The sequence below is a fragment of the Protopterus annectens genome, chromosome 10.part0 (assembly GCF_019279795.1).
Source record: "Protopterus annectens isolate FY-2018-M chromosome 10.part0, PAN1.0, whole genome shotgun sequence".
NCBI classification, from domain to species: domain Eukaryota; kingdom Metazoa; phylum Chordata; order Ceratodontiformes; family Protopteridae; genus Protopterus; species Protopterus annectens.
In genome coordinates this window covers 1,429,057,308-1,429,077,118 of record NC_056744.1, presented here as the reverse complement: position 1 = coordinate 1,429,077,118, position 19,811 = coordinate 1,429,057,308, and the positions used below count along the sequence as shown (strand labels likewise).

The 19,811-nt window shown below is 41.8% G+C and overlaps 1 protein-coding gene across 1 annotated transcript in view; it reads left to right on the top strand.

The window, feature by feature from the left end:
- Positions 1–288: 288 nt before the first annotated feature.
- The window catches only part of KIF14 (kinesin family member 14), a 2,369,812-nt gene continuing 2,350,289 nt past the window's right edge, over positions 289–19,811 (top strand). Inside the window, exon 1 of the mRNA XM_044086046.1 lies at positions 289–355. The gene's annotated coding sequence lies outside the window, so the exon portion shown is untranslated. The remainder of the gene's footprint in view (positions 356–19,811) is intronic.

The following is a 19,811-nucleotide window of genomic DNA, read 5'->3' as shown; positions in this document are numbered from 1 at the left end:
CAACATGCATTTTCTGAGAAGGACATGTATGAAACTATGCCCGGCATTATTGTCACACTGTAATCATCAGTGATTTACCAGAAGATCAGAAACATTACGATGGACAGGACACATATATGAGACAAAATCAAGGAGAGTTGGCAGTTATAGTTTTACAACAATTAATCGGGTAATTTCCATCTTTTGAGAATGCCATTGCACAATTTCCTACAGTAACAAATGACATCCTCCCAGTGCAGTGCAACACCACCTACTTGTACTCTGTCAGTTGCGCCAATTACATCATAGATTCAATCAGCCAATCAGAATGAACTGAATGATTCGAAACAGTCGCGGGACGAGATGAAAAGGATAGGTAAGTTGGGCATTGAAAAGTTGTTTTTTTAAGTCAAACCGAGTTTATTTTAGAAAATTTAACTGACATAGTACTTGTAAACAGTGCCGCATCGAGTAGTGTTATAAAGCCTGCCCCGACGTGGGTTTAGTAAACAACGTTTGCAAACGTGGGGCATTTCCTCTGTAGGTTACCTGCTCGTCTGGGATAAAACTATATTTGACAGTTGAAACCAATATACAGCCAGCTGCTCTTCAATTCTGAATTATACGTTTATTTAGCTTACAGCCTGTCTCCCAGACTTTTTTTTTTAGATCGAATGCGGTTTACTGAGGAAGACATTATATGACTTTTGACATGACACATATTTGTGATGCTACTGATGGACCAATCAGGAATTAATTGGGGGTGTATACAGTAATCTAGCGTGTGGTGTTGTCCTTATAGTTTCCGTGTTTACAGTAATCAGCTGGGTAGTAAGCCCATCGCGCGTGTTATCTTTTTTTTTTGTACAAGCATTCTTGACAGAGACTAAAGTAATGCTGGGACAAAGTAACAAAACCAGGGAAGGTTTCATACCGCTCAACTGTCCAGATTTTAACATAATACCCAGATTTTTGCCAACTATTCTTGGTCTGTTCTTTCATAAAATGTGTGGCTTTCCGAAAGGTCACCACATCTCCCATGCTGAGTCATGAGGGGGAAAAATAAAAAAATGGCAATGTCCAGAGGTTGTAGAACAAACACATTTCATAAGTTTTCTTTAATAGTTGCTTAAATTTTGTTTCTGAAACCCGTAAATATTATATGAAATAGCACAAGCAACCCAAAGGGTACAGGAGTAAGCTTTTATTTTGTTAAAAAAATATCTGGCATTTGCAACAGATGTGTGGGTATGTTCTGTCCTGCAAAATTCTAAAGTTTAAAAAGAAATGTCCCACTTTGGGTATTTGAAAAGGTGGCAAGCCTATTTGTTGTTTTTTTTTTTTTTTTTGGCAGATCAACAAGGGTTCCATACATTAAGTAAGGACAAACATACAAGTTTTACACTTTATATCCTAACCACTTTTAAACTTTATAAGAGCAATATTAAAAATCTGTCTCTATTTTGTGGACTTTGTCCCTTCCTTATTTTTGTCTTTGTCCAGATTTTTTTGTGGTAAGAGGTAGTGAGGCATGGACAGTTTATAAACATCAATTCACTTACAAAACCTGTTCTATTAACTTTTTATCAGCATATATTTTTCTGGTCAATAACAAGGGTGAAACTAATGACTGCAATTATTGACTGGTTGTAATCTTTGATTTAACAAAAAAATCAAAAATTTTATGAAGAACAGTGCAGAATATGTAACATAACATCTAATTATGTTACCTTAAAAATGGCACTGTTCAGTCTCTTGGTGTAACTTGCTATAAGGCACCCTCAGTTAATCTTTTTTTTTTGAGGTGGGAGGTATTAATTGTTAGGGCAGACTTGACAAATCCTTTGTGAAATAGAAAGAATCAACTCAAGTCCCTGTTAGGCAAGTCCAAAACATCACAGTCACCAAATACTTTATCTTCATTTTCCATAGTTACTATGCTCTTGCTTAGTTGGCTTTTATAATTTTTTAATATTTGTTGCAACTAACCCCACAAATATGCTTTGACTTATTTCTTTGTTTATTATTTTGTAAGGATTTTATTTTATAAGTAAGAAATATTAGCTTATTCAAGCATAGAGTATTTTGTTGAAAATATATGTAAAAGCTACATATTTAAGAAAGTATAAAGGAAGCTTAAAAAATAATAGTATAAGCCCTTGTAGAAGTATGTATGGTTATGAAAGAAGTACTATGCTTAATACATACTTAGCAACTAAGTAATTGGCCTAGACAGTTGTATTATGTGTTTGGTAACCAGCATGCATGTAGTACATAATTTTCTCCATGTGCGATTTGGGCTGGTAAATCACTTTTTGAGTTTTTTATGTGGTTCTGTTTGTAGCTTTTAACAATTTTAAAGGTATGGAGGTCCATTTTTTGAATGGCATTTAAGCAATAAGACATGACAGGATGTGAATACTTTTTGTACAGTAACACCACTCCTTGTGTAGGTTGAAATACAAGGCGAAGCTGAGTTCTTTTGACACTTCATGATTGATATTATTTAAGTAATAATCATTAGTAGGAATATGGGTTATGGTGGATTTTACTCCTGACTGAAAGACTTGATTGCAAGGGACAGAATCCTCTGCTGTGGAGGGAGTATATCCCGTCAGAGGCAATGGAACTGGAACGTACCTGTGTTTTTGTGTAGCCATCAGAACATTATGGCAGTTCTCTAACATCTAGGAGCTGCTGCATATCATCTCGGCCACAGCTCTCAACTTCTTTGTTCAATAATCAGGAGCAAAGCTGAAAATAATGGGTAGAAAACCCATTATTGTTACTTATACCTCTCAAGTGACCTCATTATGAGGAATATTTCTCATTTTGAGTCTTAAAGAAGTCTAAGAATCATGCAAATCCAAAATTGTGGAGTGAAAAAAAATCTAACTTCAAAAACAAAACTTACATCCTGGAGGCACACTAAGTTAGTTCAAAAATAAAATTTAACCCATATACAAATATACACAAGTGATTTCATCCCTAGAACAGGAACTTCATCAGAACAAGTAAGAAACATTTCTTGGTCACATCCTGTTTAAAAAACATACACAAGAGGCACATGGTACAATTTAATCAATGAAAATTAACAATCAGTTCACCCTACCAGGTGTACAAATTAATTTAAAAGAATTATGCTATTATTATATCTGAAGTTGTTAATCTTCTTCCATTCCTCACTGATGGGAATGGTTCCGAACCCTCAGAACCGAGTCGGCCAAATAACAAGCTAGTGTGCACCATTCTTTTGAGCCACGCTACTACCCACAATGCCCTTCATCCCATACCTCAGATCTCGTTTGCCGCGCAGCCATATAGCCGCGTTTTCACCGAGCTCTCCAGCTAAGTAGTCCTGACTTATTTAAACTGTGTATTTCTCCACTAATTTTTCTACTAGTGTCTTTCTCATAGTCTAGCTCTACCCACAGGTATTCCTTTTCTTACCATTGTTGGTATTTTCTTGCCTTTCCTTACTTTTTACCACCCTCGTGGTAATTCTTCATACCATTGCTGGTAGTCTGGCTTTTCTCTCCTTCTCTCCTTTTGTCTGAGTGCTAGTATGTCTGAGAAAAAGGGTACTTCATGTTTTAAACACTGCACATCGTGCAGTGGTAAATTACCGAACAGCGACTTGCATTTTAAATGCGTTTATTATTTGGACTTTTCTGCGACTCCTCCATGTGATAGTTGTGTGAGTTTTAGTCAACGGACGTTGAATGAACAGTGCAACAAATTGATTTTGAAAGGATTGCTTTACTCTCCTTTCTCAGAGGCCATTTCTGTGGAGGTCTCAACCCCTCCAGTCAAGGATAAGAAGCGTCCTCGCTCAGACCCCTCTTCACCGGCCGGTGACAGGGGCAAGAATCATCGATCTAAGGCCGGTAGATCTTCCTCCAAGCATCAGCTCGCTGCCTTGGTGCCACCGATTTCAGTGCCGAGTGCAGTTTCTGGGAAGTCTGAATTGTCAGTTTCGGGCTCGGCACGGACGACTACTGAACCACTGATTACTTCGGTTCCGACCAATCTGGTTCTGGACACCTCGGCACTGACCTCGCCTTTACAGATATCGGCTCTGACTTTGACTACTACCCTGATTGTGACTTCGGCTCAGAGTTCCCTCTCGGTGCCGACCTTACCGTTTATGTAATTCAAATTAGAATCCTCAGCTCCGTTGAGTTCCTTATCACAGACCAGGTATTCATCTTCTGTGCATCCGTTTGCCGGGCAAGCCTACAGTCCCTTTCTGGACTGGCCTGAATCCCCTTCCGGGATATTGGTTAGGTCTGCCAGGAGTGTGTCCGAAATAGACATTGTTCGTCTCGTGGATCAGCTATTGACTGTAAGAGGAATCGCCAGACCCTGTTCCGCTCCGGGTGTTGTGATTTTTTCTCCTTTGACTCCTTCGTATTCTCCTGATGGAGATCTTTTGGTTCCAAGGCCCCCTTGCCCATTGCTTTCAATGGGACCCCTTCCTTCGGCACTGACTACTATGATGCCTGAAGCATCTAAGCCCTGGTGGGTGTCAGTTCCGACAACAGTCCACCTTACTCAACCCCTTGCTTTGGGGGTGGAATATTCGGTTCTGGCCCCGGCACAGACGGCCTTTTCGGTTCCCATCTCGGATCCAAGAGTTATATCCACACCAAACCCCTCTCAAACTCCAGTCTCAGAAGTGGGCCGTTTGGAGCTGGGTGTGACCCCAGTTCCGATTCAGTCCTCTTCGGTTCTGGGCTCCCATCCTTCTTCGGGTGGGCCCACCTTCCGGATTATGGAAAGGACGCTGGTGGCTAGCAATCCTCCTCCTTCAGCTCCGCCTTTGGTTCCCCCCCAACTCAGCCTTCGCCAGCCCTTAGCAAGGGACCACTAATCCAAAGCACCCCCCGTTCCAAGGCCTCTTCGGACATTCCCACCGAAGAGCCCCCTCGGAAGAGGGTGTGCAAAAGAAAACACATGGACTCACCTGAAGAGTCCCTTACTGAGGATACAGATTATTATGATGGGGAAGGTTCCCCTAGATCACCCCCTGACGATGTTTCCTTTGGGGACATCTTGGAGATTTTGAGTCAGCGGGGTGACTGGAAAGCTTTCACCCCTTCCCCGGAGGAATCCGTATTCCTACAAGCTTTCCATTCCCGGCCCACTACGTCCTGGGTGACCCCTCCAGGAGACTTTTGTGCTTCCGGCTGGGAGTCAATCATTTTCAATTCAGAGCCCTGCCTTTCGGTCTCTTGACAGCCCCCAGAGTGTTCACAAAATGTCTAGCAGTGGTGACAGCTCACTTGAGACTTCACGGATTACAGGTGTTTCCTTATCTGGACGATTGGCTCCTCTCCGCCCCCACCGAGCGTCTACTGACCAGGGCCCTTCGCTACACTCTGTCTCTGGTGGAGTCTGTGGGTATTGCTATCAATTGGGAAAAATCAAACCTTCAGCCCTTACAACAACTGGAATTCATAGGGGCTATGTTCAACACTCAGCTCGACCTAATATCTCTTCCTCATCACAGGCTCTTAAGACTGAGAACACAAGTGCATGTGATACTCGACCGCAGGAAAGTGTCTGCAAGGGAAGTTCTGCAGGCTCTGGGTTCCATGGCGGCAGCCATTCCCATTGTTCCGTTGGCCAGGCTTCATATGCGCCTGTTGCAGTGACTTCTTCAAACTCAATGGATACACAATCATCATCCCTTGAACGCACTGATCCTCATCACCGATCTCTGCAAACAGGATCTCCTCTGGTGGATGAGAATGGGCGAAAGTCTTTGGTGTCGCCCCTTTCAACCTCTTCAGCCCAGAGCCATGGAGACTGCAGACGGTTCCCTGATAGGATGGGGGGGGGGGCCACTTTCAGGGAAAATCTGTTCAAGGCACATGGTCTCCTCTAGAAGTCGACTTACACATCAACGTTCTAGAGCTCAGAGCTGTGTTCCTGATGTTACAAGCTCTCCACCCTCTTCTTCCTCTCGGACCGATTGCTTTCCAGTCTGACAACATGTCTGTGGTCTGGTACATCAACAAGCAGGGAGGGACCAGATCTTACCCCCTTTGCCACAAAGCTATGAGAATTTGGCAGTGGGTGATAGCTTCCAACTGTTTCCTGATTGCTACACACATTCTGGGGAGTTCCAGCATGATTGCGGACAGGCTGAGCAGATGCATCTTTCCTCATGAGTGGTCTCTCAACCCGAGAGTGGCGGAGAAAAATTTCAGCTGCCGGGGCTGGCCTTGCTGCCATCTGTTTGCCTCCCCCTCCAATACGAAGTGCAACAGCTACTTTAGCCTCTTTCTTCCGCAGGGGGAGTCCCCGACAGATGCTCTGACTCTCGATTGGTCCACGGGTCTCCTGTACACTTATCCTCCCATCCCCACTTATCCTCCCATCCCCTTGATACCCTTGGTCTTAAGAAAAGCTACTCGGTTGAGAAGCAGAATGATTCTCATTGCTCCGTTCTAGCCTCGACAGGTTTGGTTCCCCTTCCTTCAGCCACACCTGCTCCAAGGAGGTTGGAGCAGGTGTGGCTGAAGGAGAAGGCCAGAACGGAGCAATGGTTCTCATTGCTCCGTTCTGGCCTCGACAGGTTTGGTTCCCCTTCCTTCAGCCACACCTGCTCCAACCTCCTTGGATTCTAGACTTCTGTCTGGATCTCATTTCTCACCCCCAAGGGTTGTCGTCTCCAAATCTGACCACGCTCAAACTGATAGCTTGGTTGCTCCACTTCCGTTAGTAGCCAGGCTTGAATCACTCTCTTCTCCGGTACGGAATATTATTTTGGCCTCCCATAAACCTTCTACCAGAAAACTTTATAAAGACAAGTGGAAACGTTTTTCCTTGTGGGCACAAGAGCTGTCTCTGGATCTTGTTTCTGTTCCAGTAGCTACGGTTCTTCAATACCTGACCGAGCTTTTCCTTAACGGGGCTTCTGCATCCATGATTCGGGTGCATCTAGCTGCCATCTCCAATTTCCATGATGGTTCAGACGGAATTCCTATTATATCTTCTCATCTGTGTAAGACCTTCTTGAAGGGGATTTTTCATTCAAGACCTCCCATTAGGCAACCTGTGGAATCATGGAATCTGTCTAGGGTGCTTCAAACTTTGACTATACCTCTCTTCGAGCCGGCTGCAACCTGTGATGTGAAGTTTCTGTCCTGGAAGACCTTGTTTCTGGTGGCAGTTACTTCAGCCAGACATGTATCAGAGCTACAAGCATTATGCATTGAGTCCTTATTTAATTTTCCATAAGGACAGATTATCACTTCGCACCAATCCCGCTTTCTTACCCAAAGTGGTTTCGGAATTCTCTATTAATCAGTCCATTGAGTGGCCCATGTTTTTCCCTAATTATACCAACAAAGGGGAATACTGTCTCCATTCTTTGGATGTCCACAGACAGTTACATTTTTATTTGGACAGGACAAAGTCATTTCGTAAGTCAGATCAGCTTTCTGTTGCCTTTGCGGGCTCTAGAAAGGGATCAGCAGTGTCTAAGCTTACCTTATCTAAATGGCTTAGGGATTGCATCTCCTTTGTTTATTCTCTGGAGGAGGAATCAGCTCCTGGCCACATTAAACCTCATTCCACTAGAGGTGTGTGTCCAAAATATATGACTGACCAACATGGGCTTTCTTTCACTTGAGAAAACAACAGGTGACAGAGGACGGAAGGGGAGGGGGGACAACATCTCTACACAGATTCAGGTGTCCAGGCCATGTTTTGGGACAAGTGGTAATCAATGACAGTAAACAGGGACTGGCAATCAATACAGGGCCAAACTTTACCTAGCTCATTTTCTTTAAACATTATCAGTCGTCAAAACACTTTGACATGTAGTACCTGGAGTAATACACATACGTGAACAACATAAGAAGTCGTACGGTGTCAAATGCAGTACCATGCACACTTGCTGATCAGCCACCTAGCAAAAGTAACCAGCTGTCAGCGAGCATGCCTTTTGTCTCTCAATTTCTGCAAAATCCTACTTGTTCGTTGTCCCAACAGCTGTATTGTATGTATCCAAAGAAGCCAGTGTTTCTGAAATACCAGCAAACCAGCATCCCAAAGTGGTAGGGGTTTAACGGAAAAGTACCGAAATGTCATTTTTTCAAAGTCAGCAGTCCAAGCAGCTTTAGAAGCTTCATGACAACTGTGAATGGTAGGCAGAACACCCCACTCCACCAATGTGGGGATTTCCTCCCTTATGTTATCAAGTGCCATCACCCCTTTAGTCCATTTGCACTGTGAATTGCTGTACAATTCTCTATGAAAACTTTGCAGAACGAGCCCTTTTCCTAGGCTAATCCATGTCTCTTCTGTCTGCTAGAGGGTGCCTACTGTCTACAACTAGTTATCCCAGTGTTTAGAAATTGGTGCAGAGTTCTTTGTGCTTTCATTAACTCTTCTTTGTACATAAGTAATGCAGAGTGAGCTAACATCTTTCTGCAGCCCTCTCTTATCTATATTTAATTTATCCAACCTGAATGTTGAACTGGTTACAGCTGAGGTATAACAGCTTTCGTAATATTTACTGGGGAGCATATCTTGACTATAACTTATTTTCTCCTGAGTTTTAGTACTTGGATGCCTGCTAGAACATTGCCTTGTTTCACTGGTGGCTTGAGGAGAGATGCTGCACTTTAACAATGGTACACAGAAGTAAGCATTCGGATTTTATACTGTTTGATAAAATGTACATGTCTGATGCATTTCGGCAGACCAGTGGTAAGTATAGAGAAGACAACACCATATTAGTAGATATTAGCTGCTTATTAAAAGTAAGAGTAAAACTTTAAGATTCACCAAGTCTTTGACTCTTAACTTTTACCATCCAAAACAAAATTGGGATTAAATATTATGCAGTTTAATAATCAGAAGCTGTAGTTCCCATCCAGAGAGATTTATATGAAGTTTACGCAGCTTAGTAAGGCTCATAATGGTTTTGTCTGTTATTTTAAGCAGCTTTTTAGTCTGTAGATGAAGTACAATAGCTAAGTTTATACCGGATTCTGTATTCCATGATTTTTTTTTTTTTGGTAAATACTGCCCACATCTCAGGGTTCATTTCCCCTGTCATCTGTTGTACTTGTCTTTTAAAGCATTTTAACTTTTTGCAGTTCCCCAAAATATGTAACAATTCCCTTCTCTCTTCTTGACATCTCCTCCCCCACTTGCAAGTATATTGCCAGTCTAACTGGTGTGTAAAAAATACTTGTGGAGGCATTTCCACTCCAAAACTTTAAATCTACGATCTTTTGATACATATCTGGGTAGATTGAAGATATTCTGTTCTTCGTCTTCTTCCTTTTCTTCTATTCTCTCTTGCAGTTCCTTCTCTGCCCTTTTCTTTTCCTGCCATTGCCTCTCAAACATCTTTTCCCTGTTTTCAATAATCCCCTTGCTGGTTCCCCTCACACTAATGTCTGCTTCCTTCACCATTACTGGTGTTTCTTTGTACTCCTTGATATTCCTTTCAGCTGTACTCCATTGTGTTTTAACTCCTTGGTATTCCTATTTCAGATTACTTTCCATCTCAAACTCTTAACTTACTTCACACTTTTTCACTGTCTCCCTTAAAAAGATTTGAGCAACCCTGACTTGTTTCCGTCTCCATCTCCAAACTGCTAATTCCCAGTCCCGGCCCTGTTTTAAACCACCTCTTGATAGGACTTCCTCTCTACGCTTTAAGCCCCTGTTTTGCCATTATGGATTTAACAGCTTCTGAGCTTCTTTGGTAAACTGCAGACTCAACATGATTTGCTTCCTTTATGACATCTACTATATACCCTTTCCCCCAACTCTTTTTCTTTTCCCTTAATCATGTCCTTCCAGTCTGCTGAATAAATAAAATCAAACAGTCTTAGTATGTTTGTTGCCATACAGGCCTGCAGTGCCGACTTTAGGTCTGGGTCTTCTAGTCCCACCTCCTTTCCACCGACTCTATGATATTACTTTTTTATTCTGTTCCACACTTTCAGATGTTGCTGAATGCCTTCCAGTTTTCATCATATTAATGATGAGGTGGCAGTGCCCGGGTTGTATAGTTCCTAGGTTATTTATTTATTTTTAGTGAGTATTTAGATGTCCCACTTGTGAATTAGCAAATAGGGATGGGATTAGTAAATGACATTAAATCTGACTTCTTTACCTTTAATTCATATTTATAATACCCTCTGGTTAAGTATGTTGCATAGAGTTGCACAGCAGGCAAAAGGAGGCTGAGAGAATCAGACTCCAGACTATAAGAAATTCTCTGGAAACTTCTTTACCCACTTCTTGATTTGATGCTTTTCAAACAAAGTACTCCCGTTTAAGACCATTTTTGTGATATATTCAATTTGAACAAGTGTTGGCAGTTTATTCTAAGCAAATTTCCATTTTTATTACAAATAATGAAAAAACTTTGTTGGTTTTCTGTGGAATGTTCCTGAAGTCATACCCTAATCCTCTTTTTAAAAGAACTAGATGCATTGTGCTTTTGTCATAGTAGAATTTTTTTCTAGATGGGTTTGCTTTCAGTCTGTCATACACTGAAATCATGCCTTCAGATTGGAGTAAGGAAATAAGAGGTAAGCAGTTTATGATTTATCATTAAATGTGCTGGCAGTTGTCTTGTAAGGGAGTATTTCTGCATTCTGTCAAAGCTAGATCTACATCTGTGCGACAGTCAAATTTAGTATTGTAGTTCTGTTGTAATTGCTTTTAGGGCTAAGACTTGCAGGTATTTAGTCTGGTTATGGGAATTTTCTCATGATCCTCCAGTTCCAAATACCTCTTCTTCAGATCACTTCAGCAGCACAAAGTGTCATCTAGCTAAAGAGAACAACCCTGGGCTGTCTTCCACATTTAAGATGTTTTAGTTTCTCCTGAAGCAATTTCTTTTTTTACATAGTGTATGTTTCTGTACAGTGTTCATGTGTCCAGTGTAGCAAGTCAGTTTGTGCCTTGTTCTCGGATAATTTTAACTTTTTAGAGCTTTTGCTGCATGTCCTCCCCTGCTGTCATCATTCATTGCCATTTTCCTGACTGTTCTTTTGTCTGTTTTTCTTAGTTCATTTCCACCTAGAGAAGTTGCAATTTATTAGATCATAAGCAGTTTTTCAGGCTGCAGTTATGTATTGCAGATCCCTTGTCATTAAATATGATAGCAGTTTCTTTTTTACACCTTTTCATTATGGACAAGAAAAAGCGACCAAGGAATTCAAGAAATTAGATATGGGATGAAAAAATCCCCAACAATATTGACATTCAAAATGTTAGTGCTTGGTGGAAGCCCATTTTGCATCTCTTTATCCTCTTAAACTAGCCACCTTCAAAGTCAGGGGGAATTGCTTAGAGCTAGAAGGCAATTCCTGCGCTCTTCCCAGTCAGTGAGTCCCTTCCCCTGCCAATCCTCCTCCTCAGGACTGAAAAACACCAACCAGTAATGACAGAATCGATCCAGACATCTGCCTCAGAGGTTCCCAAGCATAGCCAGCTTTAGGCACCAGTGAATCCTGCTGTCACTCCCAACCACAACAAGTTATCGTATTTTGATATTTTGTAACATGTCACTCAAACCAACAAAAGTCAGTACAGCAATCTTGTGTACTTAATAAACCAGGTGGATGATAACTCTTTTTTATGTCACCTTTGAAATTGAAAGATACCTCTTCTTGTTGTAACAGTGCTTTGTCAAATAATAGGCTTCACAATGTCCCTAAATATTTTACTATTAACATAGTGCCATTGGCCTAATTACATCATGCCGGTGGACATTCTGTCCACTAAAACTAACATTACAGTCAGCTTTAGGCACCTGAAATACCCATGGCTGCGGGGTGGGGGGCTTTAATCTTCATTGACTGTGTGGGGGGGGGGGGGCACAACAAAATCTGCTGCTGGTTGAGGAAAACATAGGAGAAAAAATATATTTATTTTTCTGATTATGCTCTTTAACCGAAACAGGGTTGTGGTATGATCCTGTTAGGATAAAGCTGCTAGTCAGTGAATAAACATGAGCATGGTAAGCATTAGAGATTAGCAACCCAGAATGACTGATCCCAGTGCTTCAAAATTCAGGAATGTATTTTAAATATTCCTCTAATTCATTTTAAAAGTTAACAGAATAACACATTTTGAATCAGCATGCACTTCTGAGCAATAAGAAGTATGAACTGTGATATCTGTGTTTCCTGACTATTAGTCTTCGTATTGAAATATTGGCACTCAAAATGCCTGATGCTGACACGCCAAAAACCAGACCAAAAATCCAGGAGAAGAGTAATTTTGAACAATGCTGTTCTTCTTTAAATTTCTTTTTTTTTTTTGCAGTGGGCAAGTCCCCCTGCATCCCCACACCCCCAAACTTATATATACCAACTACAAGATTGCCATGCCTCCAAGAAAAGGGAATATTCTGAAAATAGCCATCTCGGACTTAGTATATGTAAGTTTGCTCTTTTGGCCAGTCAGTCTCTGTACTTTAGGACTCGCTTTAAAAGGTCTTGACATTTCAGTGGTTATCCTGTCTGTAATCCTAAATGATTTACCAACAAATCAAACTTTTTTATGAGGAAGACAGCAAAATTATGAGACAAAATCAGTGGCAGTATGTGAAGTCTGGGACAGTGACACGTATGTTTTGCTCCTCAGTGAGGTAAATAAAAGTGACTTTCCCCTGTTTGATGACAGCTAAACAGCAGTCACTGATCTGTTGTGGCAATACCAGTGTTTCACAGTGTACTGCTATTTGCTGAAATAAGTGCAAAACTACTATTGCTATGACGTGTGTGTGTGTGTGTGTGTGTGTGTGTGTGTGTGTGTGTGTGTGTGTGTGTGTGTGTGTGTGTGTGTGTGTGTTGCAGTATAGGAGTAACAAGCTGGCTATAATGTATTTCACTTTCTAACATACACATTATCAGCACTGTCATGCTCTTGTGTGTGGAAGTGGTTATAGTGTATTTAAAAGTAACAAGCTGGTCATATTTTCTTACACTTACCATTACAAAATAGACCTTACACATGATAGATGGTTATCTTTGGTTGTGTGGCAAGAAGTAGACATGTAAAAGCAACTATTCATTGCCACTTTGGAGCAGCGAGTAGCACTGCCATCTTACAGTACTTTGCACTGGTTGAGTTTTTGGCTATGTGGAGTCTGCATGCCCTCCCTTGTCTATATGTGGTTAACCCCAGCACCTGAAAAACATGCAGCAGGTGAAATGGAATTCCTCCCCTTTCCCTGAAGGTGAATGTGTGTGTGTGTGTGTGTGTGTGTGTGTGTGTGTGTGTGTGTGTGTAAAATATCTGATTTTTGTCTGGGACGCATACATTACTCTTACAGTTTCTCATAGGTGAATAATAGGCTATCAGTCTCAAGACTATTACAAGCCAATAACCAGCAATCAGACTCAGTACTTTGTATCTGTAAAGGAAAGACCTTAACCCTTATGCCAACCCCACCTTCTCTTCTGGGTAACAGTAAAAAATGTAGCTGACGAGTAATTATTTTTCAAAAATAAGGCATAAAGTATATCACGGAACATTTAGACACATGGATCTTCTAGGAGTCTGGTGGTCTCCACACCCCAGACAGTATGAGTGGATTTTGGCATGGACTTAATTGCAGCCTCTGCTCGTACCTGCACCCATTCTAAAACCATCCATGCTCAAATGTATGTGTTCCAAAGGTTACTCTAGGTTATGTGTGTGTGTGTGTGTGTGGGGGGGGGGGGCTGGGGATTGTGTGGACATTACTGTAAATGTAATCACAGTTAGACTTTAGAGGTATATACAGTGGATCATTATTAACTTGTGTTTGGGCTGGGGACAGTGTAGTCATTGTTTCTTTTACTTTTTTCACAGACCTCAGAGGCGTACAAAAAAGTTACGGTGTCTTGTGTAGGAGCAGTGCAATGTATAGCAGTAACAAAGTAGACAAATTAGTGTAATCATTGCTTTTTTCACTTTCCTCACAATCAGACATCAGGCAAGTGGACGGATGGCTGCCTTTGGGGGGGGTGTGGATTAGGAGTGACGAAGCATGCTGTGTATATGTGTGTGAGTAGTCACATAAAATACACGACTGTGACCTTTTGAACCAGATAGATGCACAAGCACTATCTGTCTTTTTTGGAGGGTAGGGAGGCAGGCAGTATTCTCAAATAGGATTTGTGTATCCTCACAACAACATAATAATTGTCTTCTTTGTTTATTATAAGATACTGTTTTGCCAGCTATAAACATTAATCTTTGGGCACAACTTATGCCTATCTTGAAAGAAAAAAAGAGTGACATTATTTTCTTTTCTTCTGATTTTTGCTCACGCAAACACTGGATTAAAAGGTTGGCAAATGATCTAAAATACAGTGCATCTGTGACTTCTGGGGGTCCCAACTTATATTATTTCCTAAGAAGTTATTACTGCACTATTCTGGTCAGGAAAGGTGTGTTGAAAGGATATAAGGAAAACTAAAATTGAACAGCTACACCAAATTTCTTTCCTTAAGCATAATTTCTGTTCAAGCCATCAGTAGATGAAAAGGTTATGTAAAAAGATTAAAAAACAAAACAAAAAACTTTAAAATGCATTTCAGGATGTATAGAAAGTCACGGCTTCCTAAATAAGCCAAAGAACAAGGCAAAATGTGAGAAAAGGAAGAAAAACATAATGTACATGGTGTGGGAAGCTCAAGATGGGGGAAAACAGAAGGGGAACACTGGTGTGTGTCTTGGGTCAAGAAACAGTAATCAGTGCCTTGCATGCCATTTTGCCTAAGTCCAGCACATAGAGTTGTTGTAATGTATCATTGTTGCAACTGAATGCCAGTAACTGTGACTGTCTCTTTGTGAGATGGACCAACATAGTGTTGTACACAGACCTCTTGTAATGTAAGTGCATTGTAGCTACAGGTCATTCTGTGCGTACTACTCTTAAAACTTTGCAGCACGAACTAATACGTGCTTAGGAGGGATGGCAGTAACAGAGTGATACTTAGACTGGAAGCACTGAAGGGGCCCCCAACTTGACATTTGCTGGGGCCCCAAAATGGTAACACTGCCCCTGTACCCAAGGCTGGAATATCCTGCACCACCTCCCACCCTGGACATCTCTCTGGGAAGAAACTTTAACTCAAACCAAGCAGTACTGCTTCTGTCGTTCCTGAACCAGAGATAATTCATTGGCCCCAATTTGTATTCTCGGTGTGATCCACGCTTTCTGTTTCACTGCTTTTTACTACATTAAATTCTGTATTACATTTATCTTTGCACTTTTTTCTTCAGTCATGGCTGAAAAATGGTCCGAGAAGGACCACTTCACTTTTCCTGTTAAAAACACACATATTTTGCAATATATTTACAACCGAATGGGATATTTAAAATTATATTATATTGTCAAAGTTCTGTGTGCATTAGAAGCTATGGTGCAGTTGTCTTCCAAGGAGGTGAGTATAAAATTCTATAGAATGAAATTGCTCATTTTTAGAAACAAAATAAATAGACTTGATGTCACCTAGTACAAGTAGAACATATGTTTTACCTTAATGCTGCAACATTATGCTAATTTTCTGTGTTGCAGTGATTGTTGTTGCTGCTTTACAGAGTTTGGTTCTCCTGCTTTTTTCTTGCCTGGGGTGTCTTCTTTGCAGAGTTTGAATGTCCTGCATGTTTGAAAAGAGTTTCATCTGAGTTCCCATTTTCCTCTCCCATGTCAGAAGTTTACAGGTAGAAATGGTAATGCTGGAAAGCTGACTTTAGGAGAGAGCATATGCATGTGTCAGACCTATGTTCTGTCTAGGATTGGTTCTGTATGTAATGCCCATTTCTTGCAAGGATAGGCTCTGCCCCCCCCCCCCCACCAATGCTGTATACAGCAATATGGGTAATTTATTTGAAAAAGATGTGATGAAGGAATGTTGAATGCTTCCTTATTTATGGTTATAATTTGGTTATTACTAGGATTTGTAACTGATGACAGATATAGCTTCACAAGGTAGTAAAAGAACTACTATATCAGTATCACATAATACTGTAATACCATAGGTTCATAGGTGTGTACTAGGTTAATGGCCTTTGAGCCTTTACAAGCCTAGCCCATAGGATTACCCTGGCATCGTGCCATCTGACCTTAGTTCCCAGTGCCTCTGTCGAGTAAAGCCACTGGAGTGATCCCTGGGGTGAATTTTCTATTTCCCATCCACTCATCAAGATTTCTCTTGAAGAGGGCCAGTGAGGTGCTCTGCTTGACATGCATGGGAAGTCTATTCCAAAGCATGGGCAGTCTCTGGGTTATGAACCTGTCCCTCCAGCATGTTCTGTTGATTGTGGTAATGAGGTTGAGGTCTCTGGAGTGTGTGGTGCGGAGGGATTGGTATTTCTTTAGATGTAGCATTTCTAACAGAGCTGGGTCAGATATGGCTTTGTGAGTCAAGCAGAGATCGCCTCTTAAGTAGGCAATATGAGACAGAGAATAGTTGGAGTTTTTTTAGTCTGTCCATATAGGACAAATGTTTAAGGCCTAGGATCCTCTTTGTGAGATACTTTTGCGGCCTCTCCAGTTGTTGCAGGTGTTTAGTGAGGTAAATGCCAAATGGGGCATTGTACTCAATGACTGGCCTAATGAGGGAAGAGTAGAAGGAGGCAATGACCTCTTTCTTCATGGATGCAAAACCCTTAGTAATGAGATGTGCCACATAGAAGGACTTTCTGACCACAGTGGCAATGTGGTGGTCAGAAGAGAGGTTGCTGTCAACCTGTGTTCCTAGATCTCTCATAACGCCTTCTGTGTTCAGTGGACTACCATCGATGTGGTAATTCATGGGAACCAGGTTTTTCCCAAAGGGGATGACGACACATTTTTTAGCATTGAGCTTAAGGCCATGGTTCTGACACCAGTCATTGGTCTCAGTGAGGCCTTTCTGTAGGATGTCAACATCACTTGAGGAGTTAATAATGGCTCCCAACTTGCAATTGTCTGTGAACTTTGTCAGCCAGAGTCCCTTCCTGTTGGCCTGGACTTCAGAGAAGTAGATACCAAACAGGAGAGGACCCAGGACCGTACTCCTGACTGGTCGGCAGTCTGACTACTTGTCTACTTTCACACTGTGAGTTCTACCTGTGAGCCAGTTTGCAACCCACCAATTGATATAGGGGTTGATGCCTAGCTTAGTGAGTTTTTCTATGATTCCTGAGTGGGGAATGGTATCAAAGGCCTTGGCTAGATCAAGGTAGGCTGTATAAACCACCTTGCCTTCATCCACAGCTCTGGTGACTGACTCAGAGAAGTTGACCAAGCTGAGCAGGCATGATCTACCCTTCACATAACCAAACTGTGTAGGATCCAGAGTTTGGAGATTCCCTATATCCTTGTTTATTAGATCCATGATGATGCGTTCCATAACTTTGCACATCAGACTCATCAGGCTAATGGGGTGGTAGTTCCCTTGGTCTGTAATCGTTCCTCCTTTGTGGAAAGGGATGACTGTAGCAGTGCACCATTCAGTAGGGACAAAGCCTGAGGTGAGGCTGTGACTGAACAGGGCACACAGGTGAGGTGCCAGTTCATTCTGTAGTTCATGTAGAACACCTCCTGGGATATTGTCAGGTCCCACAGATGCTGTATTCTTGGCCTTGCAAAGTGCTTTTTTAACCTGTGCAGCAGTAATACTGGGTGTCTGGTGATCTACTGGTATTGTGACTGGTTCTTTGGGGGAGGGGTAAAGTTGGCACTGAATCTGTCAGCCAGTATATTGGCAATATCTGTTGGCTCAGAATAGGAGGTACCAATGTGCAGTAGCTCAGAGCAAATCTGGGTATTGCTGTGGAGATTCTTTACATAACTGTAGAAGGCCTTGTGGTTGTCTTTACTATCTGCCACAATTATGTTTTCATAGCTAGCTTTAGAGGATTTGATGAGGGATCTCAACTTTTTGTTGAGGCTGATAAGGGAGTTTTTCCAGTCTTGGAACTTCACCTTATTCCGCATCAGTTTCCTCCTTCTGTTGTAGAGTTTGTTTATGGCAGGGGATCACCAGATTGGCTTCCTTTTTTTGGAGGAGAGCATCTTGGTGCTATTGGGTACGGCAAGATCCATGCATTTGTGTAAGTGTTCGTACAGTGCATTGGTGTATGATTCGGTGGTCATGCAACTATTCTTCATTTGCATGGGTGCCATGAAGTTAGCCACCTCTGTTTTTAGGAGTCCAAAGTTAGCTTTGGAGAAGTTTTTCCTGGTGGTTACCTTTGTGGGGTGGGGGTAGGAAGACTGTGGATTTCCAAGATGACTAGTTTGTGGTCGGATCTAACCAGGGAGATGTTGACTATTGGTGTAGAGCAGTGGTCGCCCATGTTAGTAATGACCTGGTCAAGTATGTTGCTACCTCTAGTGGGAGTAAGAACAAGCTGGTCCAGGGCATTGTAATTAATGAATTCCAGGAAACGTTGGGCAAGTGTATTGGCACATGAGTAGTTTTCCCAGTTAATGGAGGGGTAGTTGAAGTCGCCCAGTATGAGAGTGTTAGGTTGGACCCTAATATTCTCCAGGGTACTTAGGAACATGGAGTGTGAGTCTTGGGATATGGTTGGGGACCTATTGCAAGCTACGACCTGAATCGCTGTCTGACCCAATGTTAGCTGCACCTGAAGTATCTCAGATGCGTTATGTTGGGCTACCGGTCTGGAGGTGTGCGCATCCTTTATGAATATGGAAACACCACCTCCTTTGGAGCTTCGGTCCAAGCTCTGAGGGCCAAAGGTGTGGAATGAATTATAGCCTGGTAGTGCAGAGGTGCTTTATGCTGCCTTGAACGAGGTCTCTGTTATGGCACAAATGTCGTTCTCCATTTTAAGGAGTGCTTTGAGCGAGTGCATTTTGAAATTTAGACTTCTAGCATTGAACAGCATGATCCTCAGATTGCATAGCTGTTATGGTGGTAATTTGGTCTTTGGAACACCGCCTAAAAAAGGCACTATGGGATGGCAAGAGCCTTGGCCAGTATCCGGAATCCCAGGGGTGACAGATGCAGGCCATCTCTGGCAGTGTATCGAGGTCTGTCAGTCATGTCATCCCCGGCAGACAGATACTGGATCTCCTTAGAATGACACCAGAAACTTAGCCAATTGTTGAAACCAATCATTTTCTACTTGTACTGTGGTATCATTCTGGATGATGGTAGGATGTTGCTCAGGGCTAGAGTCATACCCACCTGGGCTACATAATCCGAGACCTCCTCCATGTCTCTTTTCATGTAGTCCAGGGAGGTATGTCTCAGGTCATTCACACCCACATGTACAATGACAGAGTCATATTTGTACGTGTTGTTGAGGGACTTGAGTGCGTGCGTTATATGGCAGATCCTGGCGTCTGACTGGCAGCTGACTGTTGCTTTCTTGTTATTCAACCTAGTGAGTGAGACATCAGTGTGCCTCACTATCGAGTCACCTATGACTAGTGTGTTGGGCATGCTGTTTTGCCTTAGGGGCTTTGGTTGAGTGGCACACTGTTTAGGAGAGTTATGTGTCCCGTGATTAGTGTTAGAAGAGAACATATGCAATCGACACTGGGAAATACTGAGTAATGCACACAGTTTTTATCCCCCTTTGTTTTCTTATTTTTGTATTGTGACATTTTCCATATCCAGGTTCCTTTGCCCATATTTCTCTTCAAATATCTTTGGAGCTGGATTTTTTTTTCCATAATAAATTTTTATTGATATATATTTTCAAAATACAATAAAATCACACACATAATTCACTACTATTACTATCAAAACTATATACAATATCTACATGAAATGCTTCCATATAAAAAACGTCATTATTCCAAAAAAAAAAAAACACCAGGAAAGAAAAAC